The following is a 22,401-nucleotide window of genomic DNA, read 5'->3' on the forward strand; positions in this document are numbered from 1 at the left end:
AAAATTGTAGAGGCCCTGAATGATGTTATATTCTTCATTCATTTAAAATGATTTGATTTTCTCCTAGCAGAGGGAAAGGTTACATGCAGATTATTCTGGTCCAGTTGAGAGTGAGCTTCGGGCTTCCTTAGGGTTAGACTGTTTCTTGTTTATTCTTCCTCCTGGGAATAATTTACACCTAGGGCATGGCTATTCCAAGGTTGCAGTTGAAATTCCAGGGTTTTAAACAAAATCTCTCTGCTTCTTGAGTCATAGACTGACTTTTGTCACCCTACGTCCATGAAACTGTCAAATCTCTGCTTAGACCTTCAGCTTCCTGCATTTTGCTTTTTTATTTATTTCTTTTTTTTAGGATTTTGTTTATTGCATTGGAAGCTTAGGGTTTGACAAATACTTAGAGGAGGAGAAATTGAATAATTTCAGGGTCACATCTATGATTCTCTCTTCTTCAGGATTTGGCATTTCTGTTCCAGTTTTTGCCTCCAAAACCCAGTGAAACTCCCACAAGCACCTGGACGTCTAGACACTGGTATTCTCTTCGCAGCACAAGAAATTTGCTGATATCCTGGAGGAAATGTGGCCAAACCTCAGTGTACTTTTCTTTCCTATTAGATGTTGGTCCCTCAAATTCTAAAGTGTTTTTTTTTTTTAATCCATGTTTTAGATTTATACTAGTTGGGGCTGTTAATCTGATACAAACTCTTCTGTTGAGACCAAAGAACCAGTGATTTTAACAACGAGAATATATTGCATGTCCCTATACTGGCACCAGCAGGGGATAGGCTTCTAAAACTGCTCAATCTCTGTGAAGGTCATTCTTCCCAAAACCCTGTTTAATTATAGTCTTTGAGTACAATATTTAAGGCAGATATTCTTAGCATGTAGAATACGGGGTTGTCAGATTGTCAAACCTAGAAAATTTCTGCACTGAAAAGGAAGGGGATCCTTTGTACTTCTTTCAAGCAGAATTTATAATGGCTAGAGACCAAGAAGTGCTGTGCATTTGCCATTATCCTCCATTATTAATGGTAGTTTAGTTTTATTTTTCTTGTGCTCTGGCATTATTGTTCAAATATGTACAGAGGAGGTAACTTGTAATTTAGTTTGATATAATCAAACCACAAATAATCATATCTAGACTTGATCAGAAAAATTAAACATCACCTAGATATCCTATACTTTGACCTGGGTATGAATTGGATAAAGCTTTGTAGTTATTTCCTTTGAGGAGATGGGAAGTATGCCTCATGCATGGGAAGGTACCATGTATGTACAAATTTGGTATATGGATATTGGAGAGCCAAAATGTGAACTGCATGAGATATTGCTTTTGGCCTACATTGTAAATAGGCCAAATTTACTTTGTTCCTTACTAATTAAACTCCAGCTTTGTTGTAAGCACCAAAACCTCTAAAAATGTATATTTTCCAACATCCTTATAGACAGAAATAACCATGTGACTGAGTTCTACCAAATGACATATAAGAAAAAGTCATTGGATAGAGTTTCTAGGAAAGAATCTTAAAACCGAAGAAGAGTCAGCTAGTAATTTTGCTTCTTTTTTTTTTTTTTGCTCCTTTCCTTTCTTCCTGCTTTAAATACTAAGATGAGGACCAGAGCTATAGCCTCTCTCTTTACTTTCTTCACATTTTGAAGGTAAAGCTAAGATCTTAGTCTTGGGCTCTGATAGCCACGATCAGTTGATATAAATGTCAGCACTTGCCTACCTTCTGACATTTTGTAATATGGGAAAATAAAACCCTGAGTTATTTAAAATTCTATACAATTAACTCTTTTCCTTATAGATAACCTTTACAGTATCATATCTACAGTCTTATTTCTACATGAAGTAGAAATCACGACATAATAGTCTCTTTTTCTCATAGCACCATCAAATCTGCACTTAATGAAATTGAATATTAATAAAATATATGCTTATTTCATTCATACACCAAAATTAGGGAAAAGACAAAGTAGACTAGCTGTAATTTACACTTGTGGGATTGGGAACATGGTCCAGCATTTTTGCAAAACCATGTCTCTAATTGCTTAAATAATAGAGCCATTAGAATAAGAGTGGGCAATAGATCAAGGCCAAGGGTTATTTAAAGTTGTGATTCCTTTGCAAGCTGTGTTCTAAATAGAAGGATGTATAACTGAAATTCCAAGCAATGCTAAGCCATTTACACTAAGATGCTCTACAACTTCAATTGTTTGCTGAAGTTCCAGTGCTATTTATAGGCCCACAAAAAACCCAGACCATTTTACAGATATTAAGACTTGTTGAGGCTTATACGTAAATCCCTAGGTTTGTGTGTCCGACTTTCAGATGAGTATTGTCTTTACTACTTTTCCTCTAGGGTTTAATTTTGTGTGCTAATCACATAATTACTTTTTTCCTTAAGAGCTTTTTACTAAATTGCACAGGAATATTTATATATTTTTTATGACAAAGGCATGTAACAAATAGTATTTTTTTCTATGATTAAGCAATTTTGAAAATTCTGTTGTCACATAATTATTTTATCTAATGTCTATGAAAGCAAACAAATTTCTGAGGATGCAAGAAGTGTAGCAGAAAGACAGAAAAAGAAGAGGAATGGAGTGGATAAAGGAAAAAAAAGAAAACAATGAAGAAGAGGAAAGACAAGGAGAAGAGGAAGAATGGTACTATTTCTTCTGTATTTAGTTTTTACCAGGTACTGGAATAATGTTACTGTGTTTATAAAAACATTTAATCTCCTCAACAACTCTATGTAATAGGTCCTAATTATGATAACCATTTTAACATGAGAAGAATCCATATTTAGTGAGTTAAAGAGATTTCCTCATGATCATACAGGCAGTATAGAATAGAACAGGGGCTTAATTCAAGATGCCTATCTTAGGAACCAATGCACTTAGTAAAATATAAATTGTGTTGTCTCAGGCCTTTTCTTGCTACCTAAGGCCAAGAGGTAGAAGAGTACTGTGAGAGATACATAGAAATGATTTCCCTCTTCCACAGTTCTTCAATTCATTCTCTTACTGACTTTCTAGGAATTAATCCACTATTGCCTGTAAACCTTACTGTCTGAAGTTTTACTGGAATTTTCCACCCAAAAGATATGGAAATTAAGAGAATAATTTCAAGACCCTTCTTATTTGAAATGTGCCTATAAGCCCCCAAATTAAATTCCTCGATGACTAGAGGATGCCTTTCCTCCAACTAATTTGTGAACACTTTGTGTTTCTGAAATAAGTATAACAGGTCACAAATTCGATGCGCAGCATGCTCCTTTAGCGAATCTGATGCTTCTTCAAAATGTCTACTTCAAATGTAAAATGAATTCTTAGATTTGGAAAGGAAGATAATTTAGTATCACTCTTGGCCGTCTGTAAATCACATCCTTAATTATAACTACCTGCTTCACACCCTGTCCAATTCTACCAGTCACAGCTTCCACTTATGTTAGCAACCTACACAGATATATGTCCAAAGATCTAACACAGAATTCTGGCGCTCTGTGTTACTCTATTGCCATTCACTGCTACTTTCCCTTCTCCACTGGTAAATGACCAGGTGCCTCCAGACTGTGTGGAGGCTGAGGTTACTGCTGTCTGGCAATGACTCCTACAGTTGCACCCACACAGTGAGTTACACCTGCGAGAGCAGATGTAGTAGAGAGAAAAGTGGGAGGTCTCTGTATTTGGTTTCTTCCTGACATCCAAGAAGCTAAATAGATGATTGTTGGAAAAATGGTGATTTACAACTTTGACAGCTCTCTGCCAGATTAAGGGAGGAAAATCTATTATACTCTCTAATTCTAGGCCTTAACATTAGGAAACTCAACATTATTGCTTTTTGATCAAGAATATTATGATACATAAGAATGCCATTAGCAGATCCATTCCACTTTTTGCCTTTAACACTAACCTATAAAGGAATTTTATATCCAATATGCTGGCCAGAACTACCTTTTGCAATGAACTTTACACAAAATTCAAGAATTTTCAGTCAAAAAAAGTTCTTATGTTCGTCTACCACCCAACAAAAGAACTGAACAACATCTGAAAATATACACACACATTCTGGAGTATGCTATCAGTTAAGAGATGTTATTCTCTTTTCACACTCAGAAGAGTTGGTCGTGAAAATTAGTAACATAGATTTTATTCTTTACACAAATATTTACTGCTTGAGAGTTATGATCACCTCACACACGTAGTCTAAAAACTCCTATGATCAAAGGCACACATGACTGATCAAATAATCTACATAATCCCCAATTAGAGGTAAATCAAGCCTTTACCAATGTGATGAAGTTGTGTTTGAAATGGTACATGCTTTGTTGCTGGTAGAGAGGCATCTGCTTTTGGTGATTGTTTTCACATAATGCCAGGAAGGCCATATGTCTATGGAGGCAGCTTGCTTGACATCATGACCTGAATATCCTAGAATTTTCACATTACTTTTTAGAAGGGAGTGGAAGGGCTTAAAAGCCTATACTAAGATTTTTCTATACACATTTTCCTAAACAGACTTATCAACAACCAGTATATGCTAATCAAGATTTTACCATAAGTGTCATTACAGATGAACACTGTAGACTATCTGACAAAAAAAGGAAATACAAACCTGACTTTACTAGGAATATTATGTTAAAAAAAAAAAAAAGGCAGTGCAGACCCACTAGGGTAGATCAAATTTTAGGACCCAATTCTTTGTCTCTCCTTGTATCTGCATCTTTGCCATGTGGCTTTCTAAATCCTAACACTAGATGTACTTCTCTACCTCTTGATTTTGAGCTTGGCCCTGTAATTTGGTTTGATAATGAAGTGTTAGCAAAATATGACTGAAGCAGAATAGAGAAATGTGCTCATGTGTTTGAACTTGCCATTTTGTGCTCTGTCCACTGTGAGAACAACTGAACCCAGGAAGCCCACTAGTCTCAGAAGAATGAGGCATGCAGAATAGACTAAACCATATATATAGCTGGGAATTACACCTAGTTAAACCTTGCTGGTATCAGAAGACCTATGCTAGCTGACTTGCAGACACATGAATAAGAATAAATGATTATTTCAAGTCATTGAGTTTTGGGGTGTTATGTCATACAACTTTACTATAGCCATAGCTGACCATTACAGAAGTTGCTCCCAGGAAATTAGGTGTTACTCTAAGAAAAACCTAAAATATGGTTTTGACCAAGGCTACAAGTGGCAAGAAAACTACAATAATTGGCCAGAAGAACTGTGAGAAAACTATTATAGGACACTAGGAAAATTGTGCCTTACAATATGTAGTACTGAAACATTTAATACAACTAATGCCTGCAACTGGAAAAAAGATTATATATATGATAAACATCTAGAGGTACTACAAGGAAATGATGGAATCAGAAAATAAATAGCCAATTCGCAAACAGTGTTTAGGAGTAGCAGAGACAGTTCAGAATTGCAGAGTTGCTAAATGAAACTCTTTTTCACCAAATTAAAGATGTAGCCATTAAAATACAGCCTCAAGGAAAAGGCCTAATTCAGAGGATTGCCATTAAAAGTCATCTCAGGAAAAATATTCAATGAAGGATGTTGTCATTAAACCTTTCATTAAAACTTCTAAAATAATTAACATGCCTTGTAGATCATGTCTCTAAAAACTAACTAGCTTGCTCTTCAACAGGAGATAAGTGGTGCTAGAATGACTGAAGTAGTATTTTTATCAAAATATAATATATCTAAAATACATATAGTTGAGTCTAGTGAGAGAGGCATTTGGAAAGAATTATGGACGTTGATTTTGGCAAATAGAGTTGACCTCAAAATACGCAGGAAACTCATAACGTTGTAAAATAAACTTTTGTTAGCAAAAAAGCAGTGCCATCTAGACTAGAAGAGATTAAGAGTTCTACTAAAGGCTTCTCAGTCTCCAAATTTCTACAGGTGGTTCGCAGGTTGCCAAAAAAGGATGTATGTACCAATTCCCTCTTTAAAATTGTCCAAGGAATATGATGAAAAAGAAATGAACTCCCAGAAGACAGAGGATGAGAACAATGATCTATGGACATACCCCCAAATTTTAAGTCAAGGAATATTTCCTAGCCCCAGGTGATGCCAAGTGGGATTTCAGAACTGCTGTGGACAAGAGACTGCTAAATACCTCCTATTCTTCCCTTTTTAAATGAAATAATTTATTGTTGTTATGTTGTCTCTCTTTAACATTATGTGACAGATTATTTGACTTTTTAGTTCATAGGTCTGTAGATTCAGAGGCACTGCATGTAGAGTTCATCTAGATCATGAGATCCTGGACTTTGAGCCTGATATCATGATGTGGTTGAAACTTTTGCAGGTTTTATGATGAGGAAAGGACAAAAAAATTAGATGCTTGTAGGAAGACATGATTTTAACTTCTAAATATATAGCTAAGAATGAAATCATAGCATAGTGGTTAAGAGTGTACTGAAAACCTAAACCAGGATTTTAACCACTTACTAACTCTTGGTTGGACTTTATATTTAAAATGGTGGTAATAACATGTAATGATTGGTTATATGTTATAATAAGTATATAGTGTAAGTGTATAGTGTACTATATGCAAAGCCCCAATACAGGGTTGCCACACCAGTAATTCAGTATATTGTGATCCGTATTATTCTCAACTGAATTACTGGTTTTAAATCATTTTATGCCTACCTTTGGCATATTAAAATAACTGCATTTTCATTGATGTGATAATCATGAGATACACATGATTTTAAAAGCTGACAAAAATTTCCAACTGTAATTATTTTCTTAGGTATAATTCTATTATTAATGCAGAAATTCAAGCTGTTAGAATGTCCTGTTTTTGATGACAATAATGATCTACTTGTATAGCTATGCTAACAAGTAAATTCTGGATATTAAACTTTTGTATTACTAACTACAAGAAAAGCATATTATTAATGGTTAAGAGAAGGCATATTCAATAAAATGATTTCAGGCCCAAATTTCTCTTTGAAATATTTCTTGGAAATACACATTCCTTAAGAATTTCCATTTGTAAAGCAGGTACAGTAGTTAGTTTTGCAATAATCGTTTTGGTTTTCTCTTTTTAATTTTTGAAAATAACCATTCAACCATTCTTTTGTATAATAAATGCTGTAACAGCACTTATAATGTCTTATTAATCACTCTATTATAATTATTAAAATGACAGTCCAATTTAGCCAACTTTGGAGCATTTCTTTCAGAAGCATATCACAAATTTTAAAGGATGTCTGCTCCTTACTTTTACTACACACACACACACACACACACACACACACACACACACAGCCACACACACACTCAAGTTTGGGGAGAAGAGCAACTCCATCTAAGAAACCCTGATTATACATAAATAATGTGGAACTGTTGTTATTAACTTTTATAGGCAAATAAGAAATTTGTGTTACATCTGTTACTAAAAGAAGCAAAAATAGATATATGTAGGCTAATATTACTGAGCAAATACGACAAACACAAGAACATTGTGATGGACTATCTCTTTCTAGCATGCATGTTTACAGCTTTGGAAGAGCTGTGGTTTTGGAAGCCTTATGATCAGCTATTCCTATCCAGACTTTGGCAAAAGAATCCTTGAATTCCTGTCTATTGATAATTGGTGGGCAATTAGGCTAGTTCCAGATTCCGTCTTGCAACTTCATGTGTAAGGAGACTTGCATCAAATGGTAAAGGCTAATAATAGTCCACAAAAATGTTTATTTGGCAGTAACTACAGGAATGCACAAAGGCTAGCCTCTTGGAGAGTGGTCATATGTTTCATCTTATCTGTTTTACTTAGAAGATCTCATCTATAATCCTTTCCTCCGGAGCAAGAAATATTAACCATTAGGGCAACTGTAGCCCTTGGCCCAATTGCTGTTTCTCAGCCTGTGGTAACTATGGAAATTATCTTCCATCCTGAACTCCTACTTGATGCTGAGCAGTAAAGAATATTCTGACTTGTGTCGTGTAAATGGTAGTGGTGTGTTACTTCAGTTCATTATGAATTATGTCCCATATATCAGCAGTCTCCAATCATTTTGGCAGCAGGGACCAGTTTTGTGGAAGACAATTTTTTCACAGATGGCAGAGAGGATGGTTTCTGGATGAAACTCTTCTACCTCGGATCACCAGGCATTAGATTCTCATAAGGAGTGCAACCTAGATTATTCACATATTAGTTCACAATAGGGTTAGCCCTCCTGTGAGAATTGAATGCCACCGCTGATCTGACAGGAGGCGGGGCTCAGGTGGTAATGCTTGGGCACTGCTCACTTCCTGCTGTGTGACACAGTTTCTAACAGGCCATGGACCGGTACTAGTCCTTGGCCCAGGGGTTGGGGACCCCACTATATATAATAGACAGGACAAATCACAGACACATACACTTTTTAAATATATCCTAGGCTGGGCGCAGTGGCTCGCGCCTGTAATCCCAGCACTTTGGGAGGCCGAGGCAGGTGGATCACCTGAGGTCAGGAGTTCAAGACCAGCCTGGCCAACGTGGTGAAACCCCGTCTCTACTAAAAATACAAAAATCATCTGGGCAGGCACCTGTAATCTCAGCTACTCAGGAGGCTGAGGCATGAGAATCTCTTGAACCTGGGAGGTGGAGGTTGCAGTGAGCCGATATCACACCATTGCACTCCAGCCTGGGCGACAAGAGCAAGACTCCATCAAAAAAACAAAAAATATATATATTTATATATCTCTCTCTCTCTATATATATATATCTCTCTATATTTATATATATATATCCTATGCAGTTTATAGTAAGTACTTCTGTATGTTTGGCATTTCTTATTTTCTTTCATATAAGGCCTCTGGTATCTTATTTGTGTTTTTATTCATGGAAAGGAACTGCTGCTATTCATATTTTGATATATAATTATAGTTAATTATCAGTTATTTCCCTTCACCGTTTCTTAGGCCCATCACTACTCAAAGAATTTCTGTCACCATTAGTACAATTGTAGCACATGGTACGTATAAATTATTTGACACTCTTCTTTAACTTGCCTTGTGACAAAGCTTTACTCAAGGGTGGGAAAATACGGTGAAAAACCCTTAGCTCAAAAACTGTCGAATCTTAAGCAATTATTCAACCAGTAAATTCTAGAATGCATGGAGTCTTGTGCTAATGGATAAATGAGCTTCTTTGGAGATCTGACTTCACATAAATTGCTCTGTCTCAGCACTGTTTTTTTAAGGGAACTAGTTGGTCCATTTGACCCCCAGAGACAACCTAGTAGACAGCCAGCATGAGGTTTTAATAACACATGAATTAATTAATAAGGCCTCTCTAGTTAGCAGAACTGTTGGATTTAGAGGCATTTAATAAGATTAGACTTTCAAACATTATTTGGTGCATTAATTCAAATATGTAAATTAGCATAGCCTAGAGACCCAGGAAGGAAAAAAAGTGAGGGCAGATGGGAATAAAATTAAATTTTGGAAAGATATCTTAAAAAATACACTTACAACCTGAAATTGAGAAGTGGAATTAGAATTGTTCAGCTTATTAAAATGTCCTACTATTAGTATGTGATACCACTAAGGTAAGTAGATTGGTAAATTTGCAGGCAGATATATATTTAAAATTAGAAATTACCTTCTTTTTCCAGGCATTAAAATTTAATCTACCACATAGTCCTCTCTTGTAATTGCTTCCAATAATGCAGCATCTTTATTCTTAAAAGATTAAAAATGTACTGCTTTCTATGAAATATAATTAAAGATTTTTACTGTATAACTTGTTTGGTATTTCAGGTTCATCATGCTAATGCCTAATGTTTATTCCTGCTACCTCCAATAGTTCACTGATAATTCAGATTCAGACCAATGGAGAATCCATGGGAGGAAAAAAAAAACTTTTACTCTGAGTAAGCAACACCATTAAAATCAAGTTTGCAAATAAAAATTAAATATAATTTAAAGTATTTCCTGCCAAGAACTTCAAAAATGTAATCTTTAGTACATTTTGAGGTAGCATGCATTTTTTTAAAACTGTAGTTAGTAAATTAAAGCTAAAATAAAATTTTAAAAGAGCCTGTTTCCACCATGTTGTAAATGGAAGTTATTATAATTCAATATTAGATATGAATCAGTTAATTCTACCTCAGCCAAAGCTCTGATATTTTAGAGAACAGCAGATGTTACCCTTTCTAGTACCCCATTAATATACCTAGTCAGTTTTTCCACTATTATCCCTTGGGCAGAGAATAAAGGCATATTTTCTTTTCTGTTTCTTAAGCAAACCCACTTGCTCCCTGAAGCACAAGATTTAATTATCCTTATTGCATTATATTTGCTTGAATAGCTACAGAAATTATTAATGGGCATAACATTTTCTGATCTTTTTCATGAAATTCAACTATGATATTTATGCTGATTTAATTACCTCTAGCACATTAATTAGTCTAGCAGTAAGAACTAAGGACTTAGGATTTATAACAAGTGTAATTTGTTTCTGTTGATCATTATGACGTGTTACAGCTTAGATACAGAATTCATGTATGTATATATGTGTCTGGAGAGAAGGGAGAGGTGACATACTACATTAACTAGCTGCTTATGGAAATATTTATCAAGAAAACACCCTGAATCTCGCAGTGGGTGCTAGATCAAATACTAAATGACTATATAGCCTTAGGGAAATAATTTAAATTCTGTATCTCAAATTCCATCATTTGCAAAGAGGAAATAATTATAATATTTATGCTATAGGGTTTTTTAAAGTATTAAATAGATTAATGCACATAAAGCACCAAAAGCAATATCCAGTACATCATATGTCGCACATAAGTGTCATTTGCTGTTATTGTTTTTATTATTATTATTATTAAAGATAAGGAGAATGGATAGGCTTTGAAAAATATATGATGAATTTGTTTTCAGTCACTTTGAGTGCTAAATAGAAATTCACTTCCTGAGTTTCTAATGATTGCCATTCTAACTGGTGTGAGATGGTATCTCATTGTGGTTTTGATTTGCACTTCTCTGATGGCCAGTGATGATGAGCATTTTTTCATGTGTCTTTTGGGTGCATAAATGTCTTCTTTTGAGAAGTGTCTGTTCTTATCCTTCGCCCACTTGTTAATGGGGTTGTTTGCTTTTTTCTTGTAAATTTGTTTGTGTTCTTTGTAAATTCTGGATATTAGCCCTTTGTCAGATGAGTAGATTGCAAAAATTTTCTCCCATTCTGTAGGTTGCCTGTTCACTCTGATGGCAGTTTCTCTTGCTGTGCAGAAGCTGAGAGGATGTGGAGAAATAGGAACAGTTTTACACTGTTGGTGGGACTGTAAACTAGTTCAACCATTGTGGAAGTCAGCGTGGCGATTCCTTAGGGATCTAGAACTAGAAATACCATTTGACCCAGCCATCCCATTACTGGGTATATACCCAAAGGATTATAAATCATGCTGCTATAAAGACGCATGCACACGTATGTTTATTGTGGCACTATTCACAATAGCAAAGACTTGGAACCAACCCAAATGTCCAACAATGATAGAGTGAATTAAGAAAATGTGGCACATATACACCATGGAATACTATGCAGCCATAAAAAAGATGAGTTCATGTCCTTTGTAGGGACATGGATAAAGCTGGAAACCATCATTCTCAGCAAACTATCGCAAGGAGAGAAAACCAAACGCCACATGTTCTCACTCATAGGTGGGAATTGAACAATGAGAACACATGGACACAGCAAGGGGAACATCGTACACTGGGGCCTGTTGTGGGGTTGGGGGAGGGGGAAGGGATAGCATTAGGAGATATACCTAATGTAAATGACGAGTTAATGAGTGCAGCACACCAACATGGCACATGTATACATATGGAACAAACCTGCACGTTGTGCACATGTACCCTAAAACTTAAAGTATAATCCAAAAAAAAAAAACTCACTTCCACACAGACCTCAAATACTTCATATGCTTAAAAACTCCAGAAAATGTGAGCATTCATAGGAAGAAATCAGAAAACTGATAAAATACAAAATATCACAAACAAGATCCAGCAAAAACAATACTAAGCTGACTCAGAAATATAATAATGTGAAATATTGAATTTAATAGACACAGAGTTTAAAACAAGTACCTCTTAAATAAATAAATGGAGGGATTAAAAATATGAGCACAGACAATAGATGATAAAAGTGACCAAACATATTCAAAACAGAATAAAACATTAATTCCAGAAATGAAAACTCTATTTATTAAAATAAAAAATACTTAAACATGTTATTTTACAGATATTTATTCTGTTAAAACATGAATATATTATTTTTTATCAAATATATTTCATAGTTTAAATGAAAGTTAAGGATGTATTAATTTTCAGAGTTGCATACAAATATAGCAGTATAAAACACCACACATTTATTATCTCACAGTGTCTACGGGTGAGGAGTCTGGTAATGGTTTATCTCTGTCCTCTGCAAAGCTGCAATCAAAATGTTGGTCAGGACAGGGTTCTCATCTGGAGGCTTGATGGGGAATATATTAGTCTGTTTTCACACTGTTGATAAAGACATACAAGAGACTGGGTAATTTATAAAGAGAAGAGGTTTAATGGACTCACACTTCCACATGGCTGGGGAGGCCTCACAATGATGGTGGATGGCAAAAGGCACGTCTTACGTGGTGGCAGGCAAGAGAGAATGGAAGCCAAACAAAAGAGGAAACCCCTTATAAAGCCATCAGATCTTGTGAGACTTATTCACTAACATAGAGAAACACAGTATGGCGGAAGCTGCCCCCATGATTCAATTGTCTCCCACCAGGTCCCTCCACAACACGTGGGAATTATGGGAGCTGCAATTCAAGATGAGATTTGAGTGGAGACACAGTCAAACCATATCAGGGAATAAATTTGCATTCAAATTCATTAAGGTCATTGCAGAAATTATTCCCTTGCAGTGGTAAGAGTCCCTGGCTTCTTGCTAGCTGGTGTCACAGGCCATCCTCAACTTCTTGCCTCATGGACCTCCCAACATCATCATTTATTTTATCAAGCCAGTAAGGGAAGAGAGAGACTCCAGAGTGAGCCTGCAAACAAGATAAAATCTCATATTGTATAATATAATGTAGTCACGGAAGTGATATTTTAACACTTGTGCCACATTCTGTTGGTTACAGGCAAGTCACAGGCCTCACCCACACCCAAGGGGAGGGAATTATACAAGGACAAAGTACCAGACTGCAGGCATTATGAGGAAAAGGACCATCGGTGCTGCCATGAGCATCATAGCAAAATATTTGCTGTAGTAAAACCTAGTCTTCAATTATTAGATTGATGGACTCTGAGTAAAACAAGTAGAACTATATGTCCCTAAAGCAAAGGCCTACAAATACCTTTGCTGAAAGTGCTTTGTCAAAATTGCTGATATAACAGTAGTTGAGAGAAGGCGTTTTTCTCTAAATTAGTTTTTGCTTTATCGATTACAAGATTAGACTTTGGAAAATGACCATCAAAATCATTATATTTTATACTTTCATGTGTCAGTACATATCCACCTCACCCTTTGTTTCATATTGGGCAAGCTGACTGATCATTTTTGTGGATTGGCTTCTCAGTCAAATTATATATTTTTTCAGATATGATTTCCAGTATATTCATTTACGTATTTACTTGAAGTCCCTAGTTTTCTTGAGTTGATCATTTATTTCAGTGTCTTGCAGACTCAACTTTGAAAGGATGGAAACATTTAAATTTTCCATGTTACATAAATGTGTAGAAATTTTGAAAAGAGTTTAAAAGCATAATCTTTCAGTGAAAATCTATTCTTAAAATTGTATAAATTAATTAAGAGATATAAGTAACAAAGTTTTTTATTTAAAACATTTTGGCTTCCTCACCTAACAGTGAATGCTAGTAATTCACATCTGCAAAGAAAATAGCAAAATATAAAATGAGTATTAATATAGAAAAGATTTACGTGAATTCTAATGATTCAGGTATCATAGACAAATATACTTTTAAAAATATTTTTGAAAGTGGTGAATAAATCAAACATTCATAATTTCAATTGCTGTGCATAAAAGTATTTTTAAGGGAATATGTAGTAGTGGCCTCTAGTTTAATCCATTTCAAATATTTCTTATGACAGCCTGTAATTATATCCTTCACATGTTAGAAATTAGAGACAATGTATGCACTATAAATTTAAAAAGCACTTTTTAAAATGGAAAAGTGCAAATATAGAAAATGGCCTAAATTTCAAAATGTAATAGGTTTACCTCTATGTCTGATTAAATGTGTTCCTTTCAGTACTTGGCATTATCCATAATGATACTCCTCCCTAGAGGCTAAACACCTTAGCCTTATGTGGGCACAGTTGTAAAGATTTAAGAAGTAAACTTGGAAAAGGTCTATTTATTTACAGAAAGTATCTGCCCTTTATTTTCTGATACACAGAGGCATCAGAATATTATGATAATTATAGAATAGAGATTGCTTGCACAGGTTTGATTTATTGGGCTGCAAAAAAAATCTATTCTTTCAAAAATGAGTGGTGATGCATCATGTATTGTATAATTTCACGTAGCTGCATCTGTCTGACCCATCTCCTAGCTAATCACATGTTGAATGGAAAGGAGGCTGAAGCACTGACAGGGTATCAAGTGGTATCTTCTGGTGACAGGAGAAAATTAGTAGGCACACCAGTATTTAATGATATGCCTGGAAGCAATTTTCTGCCACTGAAAAAGTTAAAACCAAGGGGCAAAATGTATTCCTTCTGTCCTGATAGGAGGCTTACTGAAATTAATAAAAGTTTCAGAAACAAAGAAAAAAACTCTGTTCAGTGTTTCCATTCTAGAATTGTTATGCTGTGAGAAGTTTTAGAGGAGTTTTAACATGATTGGAGAAAAACATTCGGTCCGAGTGATTTCCAAAGGTTGATATTTCGAGAAGAGATTTTCAAAGTTAAAAGAAGTCATATTAAGGGATGCTTTAAAGTTTTATTTGAACAAATTTCAAGGCTAAACATTTGGAAAACAATTGGCTAAGGGGCACCTATTTCAAAGACTTGAAACAACTCTCTGATAATAATGAATTATGACATTTCCCTTCATTATTAATATACACCCCTTGGAAAAATAATGTTGCCTAGTTGTGTCTTTACATTTTTATATTGTGTTAGGAATTCATGAGACTCAAGATTTTAAAGTAAAGGAAAAAAATAGTATGAGGTTGCACAGCAGAGTGAACTGAAAGGAGTATTTGTGTAGGATAAAGGAGATATGGAATTTTATTTACATAAATGTGAACTGTGTCACCGTCATTCAGAAAAATCAGTTATTCCATTTGTGCATAAGTCCCTTAATCTGTAAAACACATACGCTAAAATAAATAATCTCTTCTAGGATAAAAATAAAATTGGATTTGAGTCAGTGAATTCCAAAATATTTGTTTCCTGTTGTCAAAGATTTTCGGTAAATTTTTACAAAATCACATACATTCAAAGACTTAGGACATTTAAGTTATATACTTGGTACACTTATTCGATATAGCTTCAAAGTTTATACTGTAACTCTTAACAGTTTGTGTTAACAGATTAAACACTTTTTATGAACTTTGTATATGTTTTAAAAAATGACTAATTCAGTAGCAGAAAGCACCACTTGTACACAGATTGTGATCCCTAAATGGTATTTTCAAAAAGAGAGGGAAAAAAAAGGAGTTAGATCTCAGATAAAAGACTGACTTCGGGTCTGGAACAGAAAATGTGCAAGATGATCCTGAAACATATTGTCATATAAGAAATCTAGAAAAATATAAAAACACATGATTGCCCAAAAAAAAAAAATTAGGAGCCTATGTGAATAGGCTCCCATTGCTCAGATATGGGACAATTTGACCAACATAGCAAAAATAACATATTTTAAAATTTTAATGTTTATCATGTATTTTTAAGTCATAATGATACTTTAAAAGATGCTGGGCTAGTTCAGTGGCTCACTCTTGTAATCCCCACAGTTCGGGAAGGGGAGGTGGGTAGATCACTTGAGCCCAGGAATTTGAGACTAGCCTGGGCAACATGGCAAAGTCCTGGCTCTCAAAAAAAAAAAAAAAAAAAGTACATATACAAAAATTAGCTGGGTGTGACGGCACATGCTTATATTCCCTGCTACTGGGGGCTGAAGTGGTAGGGGGCAGAGGTGGAGGATTGCTTGAGCCCAGGAGGCCAAAGCTGTAGTGAGCCATAATTGTGCCACTGCATTCCAGCCTGGATGACAGAGTGAGATCCTGTCTCAAACAAACAAACAAAATAAATAACAAAATAAAATAAAATAAAATTAAAATTAAATATGCTAATTATTCAGTGTTGAAGAATATTAGTAAATCAGTTCATTATTTTGAAACCTGATAAAGTGAAAAATAAGCAAGAATAATCAATGAGAGTGAGATTTTTTTAATGCAAAAGTTCCAGGTAATTAAAGAAGGAATGGTAGAATTAGAATATAAATAGTCTGCAATGCCTAATTAGTTCATTGGATCTAAGCAGTGATCATGAATCATCACCTGTAAAGCACCTGCCTCCTCAAAATCTTACTGGAATTTAATCTAAACTTAATGTTTATTTTATAGGAAATGTAGAGGGTAGAGGTGTGTGTGTAAGTATACCACAGGAATGCAATGAGCAAAATCCAGATGGAGAAATATTCCGTAGGACTAAATACCTGTTTCCCTCAACAAATATGTAGTGAGAAGGAAAATACAGATATTGAAGAAATATGAGACATGTCAACTGATCATAAAATGTGGACTTTATTTGACTTCTGCCTCAAACAAACTAAAATAGAAGCATGACATTTATGACAAACGATTGGAAATTTGACCACTGATAAGGTATTTAAAGATAATAAGAAATCAACTTTTTTTATAAAAGTAATATGTTTTTAAAGCTCTATCATTGAGAGATTTAGTGAAATATTTATGGATGGAATAACATGATATCTGAGATTTACTTCATAATCATATGGATTTGGAAAATGGGTGAGTTCACAAGTCTCATGAATTGATAATTGTTGAAACTCTATGATGGGTACATGGAGGTTCATTTCATATGATGTCTACTTCAATGTGTCAAATTGATGCTTAGTAAAAGTTTTAACTATATACATGTTTTTACTCAATAGCCCATTATGTCAAAGTGCAGCTCCTGACATAAATATATATATATATACACACACACACACACGTATATATACACATATATAGTGTATATACAAATATATGTACATATATATATACACACACACACTTCATCTGTATTTTTTATTGCAACTTGGACCCTAGAAAACAGCTTAATTTAGTCAAGGTTTATTTTATGAAAAAATGCCTCTTTAAAATATATAAAAAACAAGTTAGTAAACTCCTCCTCTAGAGATTGTTTTAAATTGTTAGTTCAGATGAACAGAAATATACTATATTCCCCTAGACTTCTAAATTTATAAGAAGATATTAAAGAGTCCACATGTGACACATTTAAATTCTATACTTAAAATTAATTTGTCACAGTTATAAATTTATACTCCTTTTTATTATTTACATTTTTATTTTAAGCTTTTATCTGTATTTATTTACATTACCCACTTTTATTCTTTCATCGTAAAATTAACATAAAGAAAATTATGAAAATATTAGGATCTTGGTGTATCACTTCCAAAGGCAAACTTGTTTATTATTTTAAGTTTTTATACTCACTCAAATTCTGATACCTTGAACTTCTTGGTAATCTAAAGCAATGTTTATAGTAAATGAGCTCTAGATCTTACAGTATTTCCGTGATATTTAAGACAACCATTGTTGGTTATAAAATGTCAGGAACCACATCATTGTGTATTTAAGAAAAGCAAATATAAACATAGCCATACTTCATATGTCTCTATATTCATGGATTATACATAGTCTGGAGTTGCTTTTTGTGCTTCTTTATCTAATTTTCTAAACTAGAATCTTAGGTTATTAAATTTAGATCTTTCTACTTTTTAAATATATGCTGATTGCTATACTTTTCCCTCCCAGGACTGCTTTAGTTGAGTTTTGCAAATTTTAATTAGTTGTACTTTCATTTTTTACTTAGTTAAAATATTTATAAACTTATCTGGGGACTTCTTTGACTCATGGGTTATTTAGAAGTGCGTTGTTTAATTTCCAAATTGTTGGGAATTTGTATCTATCTTTCTATTATTGATGTCTAAATTAATTCCACTGTAGACAGAGAATATAATTTCTATTGTTTTAAAATTGTTAAGGTATATTTTATGGCCTGGAATGCAGTCTATCTTGGTGAACATTCAATGTAAGCTTGAGAATATTTATTCTACTGTTGACCAGAGAAATCTACAGGTGTAATTTAGATCAAGTTTATTGCTGTTCAGGTCATATATATTCATCTTTATTTTTTGACTAATTGATCTATAACTACTGACAAGACTGTTGATGTCTCTGACTATAATAGTGGATTGGGTTATTTTTCTTTTCAGTTCTATCAGTTTTTTTCCTCATATATTTTGATGCTCAGTTGTTAGGTTCATACTCATTTAACTTGTTTTTTAGTGACGTCATTAGATCGTATAAAATACATTTTAACTAATCTAAATCCTTCATATTTTTTTGTGATCTCACACTGTTTTTTTTCCGTAAGTTATTGGGGTACAGGTGGTATTTGGTTACATGAGTAAGTTCTTTAGTGATGATTTGTGAGGTTTTGGTGCACTCATCACCCAGGCATTATACACTGCAGCATATTTGTAGTCTTTTATCCTTTGCCCCCTCCCACTTTTCCCCCAAGTTCCCACATTCCATTGTATCATTATTATGCCTTAGCATCTTTATAGCTTAGCTCCCACACATCAGTGACAACATACAATGTTTGGTTTTCCATTCCTGGGTTACTTCACTTAGAATAATAGTCTCCAATTTCTTCCAGGTCCCTGCAAATGCTGTTAATTCATTCCTTTTTATGGCTGAGTGGTATTCCATTGTATATCTAGACCACAGTTTCTTTATCCAGTCACTGATTGATGGGCATTTGTGTTGGTTCCATGATTTTGCAATTGTGAATTGTACTGCTATAAATATGAGTTTGCAAGTATATTTTTCATATAGTCACTTCTTTACCTCTGGGTAGATACTTAGTGGGATTGCCGGATCAAATGTTAGTTCTACTTTTAGTTCTTTAAGGAATCTCCACACTGTTTTCCATAGTGGCTGTACTAGTTTATATTCCCACCAGCGGTGTAGAAGTGTTCCCTGATCACTGCATCCATGCTAACATCTACTGTTTTTTTATTATTATTTTGTTATTATGGGCATTCTTGCAGGAGTAAGGTGGTATCAAAGGTGGAGTAAGGTACTCCAAAGTAAGGTATCACCTTACTTTGACTTCCTCTTTATCGATTTGGGTGCCCTTTATTTCCTTCTCTTGTCTGATTGCTCTGGCTAGGACTTCAGTACTATATTGCAGAGGAGTGGTGAGAGTGGGCATCCTATCTTGTTCCAGTTCTCAGAGGGAATGCTTTCAACTTTTCCCCATTCAGTATTATGTTGGCTGTGGGTTTTTTGATTTTCATCTCCCTGATCACTAGTGATGTTGAGCATTTTTTCTTATGTTTGTTGGCCATTTGTATATCTTCTTTTGAGAATTCTCTATTCGTGTCCTTAGCCCACTTTTTGATGGGATTATTTGTTTTTTCTTATTGATTTGTTTGAGTTCATTGTAGATTCTGGATATTAGTCCTTTGTCAAATGTATATATTGTGAAGATTTTCTCCCACTCTGTGGGTCATCCGTTTACTCTGCTGGCTGTTCCTTCTGCCATGCGAAAGCTCTTTAGTTTAATTAAGTCCCAACTATTTATCTTTGTTTTTATTGCATTTGCTTTTGTGTTCTTGGTCATGGAATCTTTGCCTAAGCCAGTTTCTAGAAGGGTTTTTCCAATGTTATGTCCTAGAATTTTCATAGCTTTAGGCCTTAGATTTAAGTCTTTAATCTATCTTGAGTTGATTTTTGTATATGATGAGAGATAAAGATCCAGTTTCAATCTCCTGCATGTGGCTAGCCAATTATCCTAGCACCATTTGTTTAATAGGGTGTCCTTTCCCCACATTTATGTTTTTGTTTGCTTTGTTGAAGATTAGTTGGCTTTAAATATTTGGGTTTACTTCTGGGTTATCTATTCTGTTCCATTGGTCTATGTGCCTATTTTTATATCAGTACCATGCTGTCAGGGTGACTATGGCCTTAGAGTATAGTTTGAAATCAAGTAGTATGATACTTCCAGATTTGTTATTTTTGTTTAGTCTTGCTTTGGCTATGCAGGCTCTTTTCTGATTCCATCTAAAGTTTAGAATTTTTTTCTAATTCGGTTTAGGATGATGGTGGTATATTCTGGGGATTGTATTGAATTTGTAGATTGCTTTTGGCATTATGATCATTTTCACAATTTTTGATTCTACTCATCCATGGGCATGGGATGTCTTTCCATTTGTTTGTGTCATCTATGATTTCTTTCAGCAGTGTTTTGTAGTTTTCCTTGTAGAGGTCTTTGGACTCCTTTGTTATATATATTCCTAAGTATTTTTTTTTTTTGCAGCTATTGTAAAAGGGTTGAGTTCTTGATTTGATTCTCAGTTTGGTCGCTATTGGTGTATAGAAGAGCTACTAATTGTTTTACATGAATATTGCATTCCAGAAACTTTGCTGAATTCTTTTATCAGTTCTAGGAGCTTTCTGGAGGAGTCTATAGGGTTTTCAAGGTAAACAGTCATATCATAAGCAAACAGTGACAGTCTGACTTCCTCTTTATCGATTTGGGTGCCCTTTATTTCTTTCTCTTGTCTGATTGCTCTGGCTAGGACTTCAGTACTATGTTGTAGAAGAGTGGTGAGAGTGGGCATCCTATCTTGTTCCAGTTCTCAGAGGGAACGCTTTCAACTTTTCCCTATTCAGTATTATGTTGGCTGTGGGTTTTTCATAGGTGGCTTTGGTTACATTGAGGTATGTCCCTTGTATGCCAATTTTGCTGAGTTTTAATCATAAAGGGATGCTGGATTTTGTTGAATGCTTTTTCTACATCTATTGAGATGATCATGTGATTTTTGTTTTTAATTCTGTTTATGTGGTGTGTCACATATGTTGACTTGTGTATGTTGAATCATCCCTGCATCCCTGGTAGGAAAACTTGATCATGGTGGATTATCTTTTTGATATGTTGTTGGATTCAGTTAGCTAGTATTTTGTTAAGGATTTTAGCATCTATATTCATCAAGGATATCAGTCTGTGATTTTCTTTTTTGGTTATGTCCTTTCCTGGTTTTGGTATTAGGGTGATGCTGGCTTCATAGAATGAATTAAAGAGAGTTCCTTCTTTCTCTATCTTGTGGAACAGTGTCAAAAAGATTGGTACCAATTTTTCTTTGAATGTCTGGTAGAATTCTGCTGTAAATTCATCGGGTCAGTGGTGTCAGTTGTCTCCTGTTTCATTTCTTAATGAGGCTATTTGCATCTTCTCTCTTCTTTCTTGGTTAATCTTGCTAGTGGTCTATCAATTTTATTTATCTTTTCAAAGAAACAGATTTTGTTTCATTTATCTTTTGTATTTTTGTTTCTTTATTTGTTTCAGTTTTATTTAGTTCTGCTCTGATATTAGTTATTTCCTTTCTTCTGCTAGGTTTGGGTTTGTTTTGTTCTTGCTTCTCTAGTTCCTTGAGGTATGACCTTAGAATTTCAGTTTGTGCTTTTTGATGTAGGCATTTAGGACTATGAACTTTCCTTTTAGCACTGCCTTTGCTATAACCCAGAGGTTTTGATAGGTTTTGTCTTTATTGTCGTTCAGTTTGAAGAATTTTTAAATTTCCATCTTTATTTCACTTTTGACTCATTGCTCATTCAGGAGCAGGTTACATAATTTCCATGTGTTTGCATGGTTTGAAGTTTCCTTTTGGAGTTGATTTCCGGTTTTATTCCACCGTGACCTGAGAGAGTGCTTTGTATAATTTCAATTTTCTTAAATTTACTGAGGCTTGTCTTATCTCCTATCATATTGTCTATCTTGGAGAAAGTTCCATGCTCTGTTGAATAGAATGTGTATTCTGTGGTTGTTGGATGAAATGTTCTGTGTATATTTGTTAAGTCCATTGGTTCCAAGGTATAGTTTAAATCTATGGTTTCTTTGTTGACTTTCTGTCTTGATGACCTGTCTAGTACTGCCAGTGGAGTACTGAAGTCCCCCACTATTATTGTGTTTCTGTCTATCTCATTTCTTAGGTCTATTAATAATTGCTTTAAAAATGTGGGAGCTCCATTGTTAGATGCATTTATATTTAGGATTGTGATATTTTCCTGTTGGACAGGGCTTGTTAACATTATATAATAATA

At 34.5% G+C, this 22,401-nt stretch overlaps 1 long non-coding RNA gene across 1 annotated transcript in view; it reads left to right on the plus strand.

The window, feature by feature from the left end:
* LOC129049888 (uncharacterized) overlaps positions 1 to 22,401 on the plus strand; it is a 602,992-nt gene that overhangs the window by 555,483 nt on the left and 25,108 nt on the right. Inside the window, exons 9-11 of the long non-coding RNA XR_008513264.2 lie at positions 453 to 592; positions 2,544 to 2,699; positions 9,778 to 9,890. This is a non-coding gene — a long non-coding RNA (uncharacterized LOC129049888). The remainder of the gene's footprint in view (positions 1 to 452; positions 593 to 2,543; positions 2,700 to 9,777; positions 9,891 to 22,401) is intronic.

Source organism: Pongo abelii, chromosome 15 (assembly GCF_028885655.2).
Source record: "Pongo abelii isolate AG06213 chromosome 15, NHGRI_mPonAbe1-v2.0_pri, whole genome shotgun sequence".
Lineage (NCBI taxonomy): Eukaryota > Metazoa > Chordata > Mammalia > Primates > Hominidae > Pongo > Pongo abelii.